Source organism: Pholcus phalangioides, unplaced genomic scaffold (assembly GCF_987345545.1).
Source record: "Pholcus phalangioides strain wild (caught in Gottingen) unplaced genomic scaffold, Ppha-v1.0 ptg000004l_1, whole genome shotgun sequence".
Lineage (NCBI taxonomy): Eukaryota > Metazoa > Arthropoda > Arachnida > Araneae > Pholcidae > Pholcus > Pholcus phalangioides.
This window is the reverse complement of record NW_028301597.1, coordinates 46882173-46892093: the sequence shown is the minus strand read 5'-3', so window position 1 is coordinate 46892093 and position 9921 is coordinate 46882173. Positions and strand designations below refer to the sequence as shown.

The window sequence follows — 9921 nt, the reverse complement described above, 5'->3', positions numbered from 1 at the left end:
ATTACTGTACATATATACATGTAATATAGTATTTTAAATTTTCAATTGAATAAGTTATCATTGTAAATTTTTACGGTATATATATATATATATACTATATCAAGTCATTACTGTACATATAAGCGTCTTTCATTCATGTACATAAAACACGTCCTTTTGATCATTATTACCCAGATCCTCTCTAATTTTGTACCTCAACTCGGAGTCAATGTGTCGCCATGTTATGAATACAACATGGATGCTTGATAACGCACCAAACCGAAAAATAAGTGCAGTTCCTTAATTCGAAACTGAACCAAATGAACACAATTCAAGGCCAAGAATTCAATATACAAATACAAGGCCACAGCAGGCAAAATGCTCAACGAGGTGGCCGAGAAAAAGATTCCTATAACAAATAAGGATTCCGCAAAAACTAATTCATTAAGCATTTCTCAACTGGGATGCCCCAAAACACGTGGTTTCGCGAGAGATGTACATGGGAGCAAAATTAATAGCTCTGCTTAGAACTATTTGGTAAATGAAAAATACTTAATGCGTATCTAGACTGACTCACTTTATGCAAAAAGGTGGGCACAAGTCCATTTATAGCAAAATTTACTTTTTTATCAACATTTTCCACTTCAGTACAAGTTTTTTACGTTTCTATGTGTCAAAATGGCATCATTTTGTGTTGCCTGGCAAAACATATCCGTAGCTGAAGTTTCAAAAATGTATGCAGAAAGGGCTACAGTTTTGGATTGTTTATCTTTGCTGTTTTCTAGATACGTGTTTGTGTGACTATTGATGCTCTCTTGCTTGAAGCGATTCATTAAGTTTGCTCCATGCTCTGGTTAACTTCTCGAAACAATAATCTTGTTCTAGATAACTCCTATAATTAAAGGCTTCCCCCCTATTTTAACTCTAGATGGGGAACCTCAATGTATGAGCTCTCTAGAAAAGGAATCTTCAATCTCGTTGCTCGTGAGCGCTGTAATACAGGATTAATTTATTTGAGGAAAAATATGTCATAGTTAATGTATGGGTGCTCTCCTAATGATGATGAGCACCGACTTAAAAAAAGATTGAAGAACCCTGATCTGAAACACGAAAATTTTACTTGAACATTGTTTAATGAATTTCCATAGTTTTCTCTAATTCGATCAGTGTTTCCCAGAGAGTGCGATATATCAACCCTTAGGAGGAAATGGAACGGTTTAGATAGGAGGAATACAATCTACAGATACGCCATGGTATCCTATGGGATGGTTCAGAAAAGGGAGCGATGGGGAGAAACTTTTTTTTTCCTGAAAGGGGAGGGACAGAAAAATTTGGAAGACTGTGAATTTGATAAACCTTACATTACGCGCTTTCAAGAACACGTGCGTCATTCCAGTGATTTCCTAGAACATGGGTATCATTGTAAAGGGTTCAGCAAAAACAACAAAGGTTGAGAAATGCTGCACCAAAGTCTAAAAAAAAAAACCCAACCAATGACGATGTTTATATTTTTTGACCCAACGATCACGTGCGAAATATTTAGTCCAAACGCCAAAGGAATGAATTCAATCAAGTTCTGTCCTTTCTCCTCACTATCGCGAAGCTTTATACAGTCGAATCCCGTTTTAACGAATTCCGTAATAGCGAAAATCTCGTTTTAACGAACACTTTTCCGATTCTCTAGATAAGTTCTCATAGGAACAATTCAAAAACTTGGAATTCATTTATAACGAAGTGATTTCTCTGGTCTCTTGGAGTTCGTTATAAAGGGATTCAACTGTAGTAATCCTATGAACCGAAGTTGTTTTTTTTCCTCCCCGTCTTTTCTACACTGTTAGTGATGATTTTTTTCCCTCACATATAATAAACATATAAAAGCGAGAGGGAACACGTAGGATGAGTATGAAAAAGAAATCTATTGCATACTCACTTATCTACTTATCTATTATACTGTTTTTTTGTTTTTTCTTTTCTCTCATTGCTTTTTTTTATATTTATTTTCTTCTATTTTTTTTCTTGTTCCTTTCTTTTTCCTTTTCCCAACGTACGGTTAGGTTAGGACAAGGTTAAGAGATTTATCGCCGACACGTAAAATACAGATCATTCAAATTTTTTGCCAAAAACCTGTACATGAAAGGATTAATTTTTGGCTTAAGGATTTAATTCACGAATTTTTCATGTTAATGTGTAAATGCTGTATTTACTGTACAATCCGTGATTATCATGTTCCCGAACAAGTGCAACGAAAAAAAGGAAAAAAAAAATCTAAATGGACCAGTAGAAAGACAATTCAGCCATTGTATATAGATAATAATGTAAATAGTCCAGCAGAAAGCAAAATTATGTACAGTCTCTAATTTATAATCATCACCAGATTTTTAGTCATTTCATGATAGTGTGTTTTGTCTTATTATTTGTGTATGTGACGTGTATATTCAATGTACGTACCGATGTGGTTTTTTTTTTGGTTTTTTTTTAAATGTTCACGTGCCCTTTGATGCCGTAGTCTTTCTGTAGGAATCATAAGAATGTTTTATTGCAAGCAATGAAAATTGTTACCAAGAATATTTTTCTTCTTGTTTCGAATCAGTTTATCATTAGGTGTTTCAGAAAGTCATGCAGAGCCTCGAACCAAGGGCTATTTATTCGGAAAAGAAAAAATTTAAATCTCTTACGAGTATTTTGCAAAAAAGCTATCACTCCTTAAACTCAAGGCCACCTGAGCAATGCTTTAGTCCAGGCTAGATAAATATCATAAGGCTCCAAGTAAAGTGATGCTCTAAGGTGGGAAGGGGGGTGGGCTTACGTGGCTTGTCAAAAATATCAAACTAATAATTTACATACTTACTTTCAAAACTCATTTGGCCAGATTTCATTTCCATGGGGCTCCTTTATGCACCTTAGGCTCCCGGACCGTGCCGGAGGGCAAAGGTGGCTCTTGGGCTGTGTAACCGCACACCAAATCCGAGTTAAAAGGCGAAAAAAAAGCTTTTGTGACCAAAGCACGACCAAAAACACGTAAGTGGAAAGGGAGCGCTAAAAATAGGTCCTGTACGTAGAAATTTTTTCTCGAGCCACCCCTGCCCAAGGGACTGTTCCAAATCTTGTACCTGTTGGAGTACCACAGTACTTATTCAGGACTGTCTTAACAGCGTCGTGGACCCTCGGGCGAAGTGCTTTTCCATACCTAGTTCAAAGAGCACTTGACTATCGATTTTCACACACTCAAAATCATAATATCAAATCTCATCAAACCCTGCTTCACTTGAGGTAACGGAAGTAAGTTGCTTTGCATCAGTCCGGGGTTGTGAGCGGGCTCTATCTATTTATCTATCAACCAAATCTCATTATCACGATTAATCTCATTAATCCTCCCCATTTCACTTCCGTCTTCCTCCGAGTAGGCTCCATGCGTTAAGACATCTTGTATAAATTTTCAATGATTTCTTTTTGAATTTCTAATTTGTTCAGAAAAATACCATTTACCGGATATTAACGTCTAGCAGACCCCACTCCTCTCCTCCCCGAGGGTCCTCGGACCACTTTTTTTAAACCAATGCTCCAGTGACAAGTCAAATTCCCACTGGTTTCTCACCCATTTATAGCGATTTGTCTGAAAAAATTGTTGCCAAAATGGGATAAAAATTAATAATGGGAGTGCAATACTTTTTTGGCGAATTCGTTGTTTCATTAACTCGCCACATAAGCCATTTCACCACGATATTCATCAGCAACCCCGATTGTCACCATTTTCAATGGTGACTTCCTTGCAATCGTTTTAGTAATAACTAAAAAAAATGATTAAACAGAAAGACTACAGATTTCGGCGACTTCTTAGTCACAATTTTCAATGAATCATGATTTAATAAAAGAAGCCAATTTGGCGATCATTCGCACCAAATTCATCATGACAAAAAAAAAATGGAAACTTTTTTTCAGGTCTTTTGAACCGTGCACCGTCAAGGTGAAACCAGTGATGATGCTTCCAAATTGATTTACGTGATATTTGACAATCTCTTTTATCAATAATCTCAGCTGTCAAAGCTTAAAACGTCAAGCGGAGGGGAATTAATCGGCGTGTCCAGGACACGCTAATCTTATCCGGCAGAGACAGGAAGACACATTGACAGCCCAGTCGAGTCCTCTACAATGGATAGAGAGAGACTGTCAGAACGTATCTGATACGTCAATATTGAACGGATATCAGGACATACATTTCAGGGAAATTCAAACATTGACTATCTGATTATTATTATTACAAGTGTTACGCAATAACCTCCAATTACCTCTAATTTAATCGAAATGCATTTTAAAATGATGTCGTGCAATGAGTTGACATTGAATTTATTTATTTGATGAATCAAGAAAGAAAAATATATATACTAAGATGGCTTTCATTATGTGTGTTGTAAAAATAATTATGGAAACTCATAGAAAAAAAAATTCCGTGTAAAATTTATGATGACTGAGAATTATTTGTGAATAAAAATAATAATAATTTTATTCTAATTATTCGTTTGTTTTTGTGATTCTTTATTATATGATCGTCTTTCTTACAAGTTTAGTTCCCATGATGGCCGGAGCGTCGAGAAAAATCGGAAAACCAAAAGTAATTGCTGAAATTCTGCGGCAAACGTATGAACATGTACATGGTTCACAAAAATTTACACCGGTGTGCAGCATGAAGCTAAAACAATATACAGTCGACACACCATTTATTAGAATCACTGATAATGTTATCATACCAGTACTGTTTCCCCTTTTGCAAGGAACTTAATGGACTTAACACGGAAATTTTTTTTTATAGTTGTCGGGACTTGATGCCATCTTATTTATCGGATAATGTTATCAATTTTTTTTTTCGGAAGTTTTTTCTTATACATTTTGAAGCTAAGTTTTTGTAAGCTCACCAAACTTAATTTTTTCCCCTGTAAGTTATCGCTATCAAGCTGGAAGGCTGTAGGTGGCTAGAAGGACTTCTCTCTCTCTCTCCCCCCCCATATTGATAAACATTTCCGTACATACATTTATAGTGAAGGCAAATGTATGGTGGAAAAAACGCTTTCCTTCAGTTCTTGACCAGTTTCTTTCACAAGATTCAAATTTCTTTTTCCCGAAAGAGTTTCTCAAGGGATCTATGAAACGTATTGTGTGCATCAAAAAATATCGTAATTTGGGATATACGTTAGACAGTTCCATTCTAAAGTATGGCAATGGCTGAATGACAAAAATGCAGAATTTTATTTCGGAGGAGGAAAAGGTCCCGTTTTAGAATAATAATAAATGGAATGATTGAAACATTTTGCTTTCAGTTATATGGGAAAGAAAGTTGTCCGTTTTACCAACACCCGTTTACCACAAGTCCTGGTTAACCAAACGGGATGTATGGTCTACGCGAACGGGAATTTTTTCGGAGTATCTGGTTAATCAAAACCCCGAGTTTCGATGTGATCACATTAAGTGGCGTTGCCTGTATATAGTATCATAGCAAATATTGTTCATTTTGATGCTGGACACCGGTTTTGGAATGAACAACCAATTTCACTTCCAGAATAACAGATAGTTTCACTTTCACTTCATAGGTGGCAGCAGAAGTTCCAGAATTACGCTTTTTCACTTGTGTAAAATTATCGAAAAATATAATTTTTTTCTTTAAAACCACTGCTGCCAAAAAAAATGTATATCGTAAAATATCCTCTATTACCCGTTAGTTTCAACTACATTCATATTCGGTGCATGGAAAATAAGTGCTGCAATCAATAAAAGTTGCGCAAAAAAATATAAAATTGCAGTAGGCTAAACTTTCTACTAGTTTCCTGCCGAAAATTGTCACTTTCATGCTGCACAGCGGTTTAAAACTAACACGAACATTTTACTCGAAGACTTCTAACAATTTCCAATTTCAGAATAAATAAAGAAAAAGAAGTACTTTTTGAATATTAATGAACTTTTTTAATATTTCGAAATTTAATGGAAGTAGTTTCAGAATTAATGAAAGCAAAAGAAGGAAAAATATGAAATAATAAAATAGGGTTTTTTTAAAATTGAGAAAACTCAGAATCAAGAAGAGAAATAATTTTAAAATCAGCAACAATTCAGAGTCAATGTACAAAATAGTTTCAAAATCAAGAAAAAGGAATCACTTCAGAATCAAGAAAAGGAATCGCTTCAAAATCGATAAAAAGAATCACTTCAGAATCGAGAAAAGGAATTACTTCAGGATCGAGGAAAAAGGAATCGCTTCAGAATCGGGAAAAGGAATCAATTCAGAATCGAGAAAAAGGAATCACTTCAGAATCGAAAAAAGGAATCACTTCAGAATCGAGACAAAGGAATCACTTCAGAATCGAAAAAAGGAATCACTTCAGAATCGAAAAAAGGAATCACTTCAGAATCGAGAAAAGGAATCACTTCAGAATCAAGAAAAAGGAATCGCTTCAGAATCGAGAAAAGGAATCGCTTCAGAATCGAGAAAAGCAATCTATTCAGAATCAAGAAAAAGGAATCATTTCAGAATCGAGAAAGGGAATCACTTCAGAATCGAGAAAAAGGAATCACTTCGGAATCAAGAAAAAAGGAATCACTTCAGAATCGAGACAAAGGAATCACTTCAGAATCGAAAAAAGGAATCACTTCAGAATCGAAAAAAGGAATCACTTCAGAATCGAGAAAAGGAATCACTTCAGAATCAAGAAAAAGGAATCTCTTCAGAATCGAGAAAAGCAATCTATTCAGAATCAAGAAAAAGGAATCATTTCAGAATCGAGAAAAGGAATCACTTCAGAATCCAGAATCACTTCAGAATCCAGAAAAGGAATCACTTCAGAATCCAGAAAAGGAATCACTTCAGAATCGAGAAAAAGGAATCACTTCGGAATCGAGAAAAAAGGAATCACTTCAGAATCGAGAAAAGGAATCACTTCTGAATCGAAAAAAAGGAATCACTTCAGAATCGAAAAAAGGAATCACTTCAGAATCGAGAAAAGGAATCACTTCAGAATCAAGAAAAAGGAATCGCTTCAGAATCGAGAAAAGCAATCTATTCAGAATCAAGAAAAAGGAATCATTTCAGAATCGAGAAAAGGAATTGCTTCAGAATCGAGAAAAGGAATTATTTCAGAATTAATGAAAATTGATGAAAGGAATAGAGAGAGATAGGGGGCTTTTCCTCATAAGGTAACATATATTTTCTAGGTATTATGCCGAGGTAAACTCTAAAAGTAAACTCATCTCGTCTCCGCCGGAACTCGAACCCAAGCCTTCTTGTATACCGGGAAAGTATGCTACCATCTACACCAATAGCGGCACGACCTTGCCTTTCTTATTTCACGCACTAAAGCGTGAGGCGCTGAAAAAATCCGTCTATATCTCTGTACCGTCTCACCTTCAGGCCATTTTCTGAAGTTAAAAGTGGCTACTAATTATTTTCCTTCAGCGCCAGTGCGTGCAATAAGGAAGACAAGGCCGTTTCTCCAGTGGTGTGGATTGTAGCATACTTGCCCGGTTTGCAAGATGGCCTGGGTTCGAGTCCCGAAGGAGACCAGACGACTTTTCTTTACGAGTTCACCTCGGTATAGTATTCAGAAAATATCAGCTTTCTTGATAAAAGGAATGTTTATGGAATCGATGTTAACCAGTAACTAATGAATAAAGACTTGAATAATTTAGGGGGCCACGGTGTTGTTCGGGTTTCATCGCTCCTCCCCACCCTTCAAAAGACGGAAAATATTCAACAGAAACGTATGTGTGTAGACGGTAAGGGGCTTTGAGTCCGGCCCGCGTTTGTGAATGGAAGAAACGGAAGCGACGGACGAAACGTGTTCGATTCGAAGAGTCGGACGTTCATCAAATATTCGGTCGGTCAATGCGAAAGGAAGTCTTTCCGGGTGTGAAAAGCGACTCACGGATTCTCATTTCCGCTTCTACGCCTCCATTGCCACGTCACGGAATAAATAGTCGAACCGTTTCCCAGAACTTTACGTATTTCAATCGCTACAAATGGAAGAAACACGTTCTTCAAGCGAAAATGCCTTTTGATCGTAAGCGTTACTAGTTGGTATCTCCAAATGTTTGTCGAAATAAGTTATCCATTGCTTTGTTCAAAGACGGAGAGAAACCTCCACTAAATGTAGAGGTCGTATTTACTGACTTCAGTGACCGTACCCATCCAACACCATCTATAGCAGAAGGCCTCTGCGCGAAGCTTCGTCGTGACTGAACAAGTCCATTTCACCTGCAGCCATAGGATATAGAGAAACAGAATTCCCCCCCCCCCCCCAGTAAAAAAGAAAAATAATTCCGGAAACCTGAAAAGAAGGACAAAAAGGTGAAATTTAACGAAACCTATGAAGGTGTTTGGAATGACATCAAAAAGGAGGACGGTTAGTAACCATAGGCAACACCATCTATAGCAAAAGGCCTCCACGCGAAGCTCGTGACGTCACTAAAAAAGGTCATCTCACCCATAGCCACTGGATATAGTAGCAGGCCAACGCATGCGCCATTTTTACCCTTTTTTGTAGTATATCCAATGACTACAGGTGAAATGGACTTCTTCAAGTGACGTCACGAACTACATGTGGAGGCTTTTCGCTATAGATGGTGTTGACACATCACGAGTCTACCGCCACGGAGGCGATTTACCATTACTAAACAACACGTGCACCTAGTCCTGCGGAAATTTTAACGAATTGGTACATGTCGGAATATGCGTGTCCGTGCTGTGAACTAATGCAAAGCTTGTTTCTGAGTAATGCTTGTTATATGTAGTGCTGCCATCAGCCGTCAACTTTTCTAACTATGAGTGAAGTCTAATGATTGCAGATTCCACCGTTGCAGGCCTGTTGCTATCTGTGGTGAGACTTTTTATCAGGGAGATCGGTCAACACCATATAGCAATAAGCTTTTACGCGAAGCCTGTGACGTCACCGAAGAAGGTCGTCTCACCTATAGCCAGACAAGGAACTTCAGCATTGGATATAATACAAAAAGGGTAAAGATGGCACATGTGTCGGCCAATGGATGCAGGTGAGATGACCTTCTTCGGTGATGGCACGAGCATCGCGTGGAGGCCTTCTGTTACAGAACGGTATTAGTTATAAGTAACTTATAAAGGTATTACCTTATATTTTATTATAAGCTACACAGGAGATCAACAGGAGTCGATTTTCTAGCGTTTATACCCAAAATTGTGCAAAAGTTGAATTTTGTGAACCCTGCCTGTCGAGAGCCCCCAAAGACCAATAATGCAGTAGGCTCCATTTATTAGAATCACGGATAATGTTATCATCCGGGTATTGTTATCACTTCTGCAATATATCGAGCGGATCGACATAACATGGGAAAAAATTCATAAAAAGTTATTCATTAAGAAAACCGGTTTATGTAATCTTTTTTTTCCCCGTCGAAAGCTTTTTGCGCATTTTGAAGCTCAGATTTAACCAGGGCAGTCTTCATATTATCATGGGCCCCCGGGTCAATTGATTTTTCTGAGGCGCTGCCAAACAAATTCTAGAAAATTTCCACCAGATCTCATTTTTGTGAGGCCCCTCTTCGTTTGATGCCCTCCCTGGCCGTGCCCGGGTGGTCCCATGCCTTAAGACGGCACTGGATTTAACTAGACATAATTTTTCTTCTTTAAGTTATCAGCATCAACTTCCGAGACAATGTAGGAGGTCAGAAGTTGTACCCGCTTCCTTGTTTACAACCATTTCCGTTATCGGTTCACAATACCCTAATCGGACAGCAGTAGGAGCTGCTGCAATCCATGTACATGTGTGGAGCTGCTTATGCAATGGCTTCCTATCGTGGAGACTACTACTAATCAACCGTACATGCAACTCGTCCACATTCCTCTGCGGAATTGCTGCTAACGAGAATCGGTACAAAACGGTATAATTATTCATTGATTACATTTCACTCACTATGATTTGAGGAGAAAAC

At 37.6% G+C, this 9921-nt stretch overlaps 1 protein-coding gene across 2 annotated transcripts in view; it reads right to left on the bottom strand.

Moving 5' to 3' along the window:
• LOC149087721 (uncharacterized) overlaps positions 1–9921 on the bottom strand; it is a 468106-nt gene that overhangs the window by 187644 nt on the left and 270541 nt on the right. The window lies entirely within an intron of this gene.